The following is a 2,186-nucleotide window of genomic DNA, read 5'->3' as shown; positions in this document are numbered from 1 at the left end:
GGTCTTTTTTTCCCCGCCGAAACGGCCACTAGAGGCCGAACTAGTGCTTAAAACGGAGCCGGACACAAGAAAATGGCCGCCGAATAATACAAGCGCGGCTCCGGCAAAATGGCCGCCGTTGTGCAGTTTTAAAAAGACAGTGTACCCAAAAATGACAGTACACCAAAACAGCACACAGCACACACAAAAATGCCCAGAATGTCCACCACAGTCCCCTGCAGTGACACAGAACAGCCCCAGCCATACCACGAGTGAAAAAAAAATGAGCCCCAGAGAAAAAAACCCCCTGCACAGCCGTCACCCAAAGGGGGAAGGAGGGAGAGGAATAAGGGAGAGAGGAAAGCAGGGGAAAACCCTCAGTCGACCTCCCAAGGGAAAACATTCCAGCCAGACCACTTACCTGAGCAAGGGGCCACTACTTACCTGTCCTGCGACTACCCGGCTGGAGGTATCCCAGACAGAACCAACGTCCGCGAACGGCATGGTTGTCAGCCAGACACACTGTGACAAGGCCATAGAGACCGGTCATATGTGTGCCCTAGAACCGAAGTTCCCCGGCCGCCCCTGGAGCAATGGGGCCTGTCGTGGACGTCCCAAAGCGGAGCTGAGGGCCGGCACACGCTCGAAGGCCGAACCTGGGGGGACTACAAGGGTCGAGGACCCAGCCTGTCACCCAGTCGGCTGTTGATAGAAGAATCGCAGGATTCAAAAATAAAAATAAAAATAAAAAAGCGAGGAAAAAACTCGCAAAATGCAAAAAAATTTGCAAGAAAAAACTCCAGAGTCCAGGACTCCAGAGAGAGCCTGACTCTCCTGACGGTTAGGCAGAAACAAACTGAAGCTGCTGGAGCAGGGTGTGGGTTATGCCTGGGGGAGCCACGCCCCCTGGGAGGAGCGGCATGAAGGAAAGTTTTAACACCTTGGGTGCTGTAAGAATTCTGCCTAAAATCTCCTGGTAGGAGGAACATAACCCTAAGGTCAAAGGATGCTGTGTCCGTCTATGAACGAAAGAGAAAACAAATGTTTTAGTTTTCTCATTCCCGGATTAGGGTCTGGTTGCCCGGAGGCTTCAAAGAGATTTGGGTGGGAGAAGCCTCTACCCCTGTCCCCATTCTTTCCTGGCCTGCTGCCTGGACCATGTTCCTGCTTACTACCAATACCAATATTTTGGCACTGCTGGCAATGTTTATGTGAAAAAAACTCTTAATTTTGCAAAGAATTGTGGGAAAAAAATGACAACTTCAAAAAACTAACTATACCTCTTACTAACCACATTGGAATGTCTACTTTCCAAAAATGGGTCATTTGGGGGGTATTTGTACTTTACTGGCTTGTTAGGGTCTCAAGAAATGAGAGGCTGTCAGTATATCAGATGTGATCAAATTGATCAATTTGGTACCATAGCTTGTAGACCCTATAACATTCACCCAGACTAAATAATATCCCCTTTTTTTTTTTTTTACCAAAGATATGTAGCAGTATACATTTTAGGCCAAATTTATGAAAAAAAAATAGGATTTTTTGTACTCACCGTAAAATCCTTTTCTCTGAAGTCCATGGACGGACACAGCTCCTTAAATCTTGACAAGTGGGTTATGTTCCCTGTTTACAGGAGAGGACTAGGCAGAAACATGTTAAATAGTTAAATACATGTTACATTAACAGAGTTGAACAGCCCCGCCCAGGGGGCGGTCCCTCCAGACATAACCCTCCTCACTGCAGCTTGCAGCCTCAGTTCGTAACAAGCAGTACAAACCTAAAAAGGAGGGGTGGGAGCTGTGTCCGTCCATGGACTTCAGAGAAAAGGATTTTACGGTGAGTACAAAAAATCCTATTTTCTCTTATCGTCCATGGACGGACACAGCTCCTTAAATCTTGACAAGTGGGACGTCCCCAAGCAGTGTCAAAAAACGAGGGGTGGGAAATATATCAGTAAAAACAATTTTAACTTCACCCCAAAACAAGCAGAGCTCCTCAACGGAGGAGGTGCAACTTTAAACAGCCGCCGGCAAAAACTAGCGGCTGAAAAAAACATCATAAGATGCACTCACAGCAACCATGTAAATTCTGGAAAAAGCGTGAACGGACGAGCAAATCGCCGCCTCGCACACCTGTGAGACCGACGCATGATGTCGGGAAAAAAAAAAAAACCCAGGAAGCACCAATTGCCCTGGTCGAAAGTGCCG

Source organism: Rana temporaria, chromosome 1, assembly GCF_905171775.1.
Source record: "Rana temporaria chromosome 1, aRanTem1.1, whole genome shotgun sequence".
In the NCBI taxonomy this organism is placed as follows: Eukaryota; Metazoa; Chordata; class Amphibia; order Anura; family Ranidae; genus Rana; species Rana temporaria.
The sequence above is the reverse complement of the archived record's forward strand: the minus strand, read 5'-3'. Positions refer to the sequence as shown.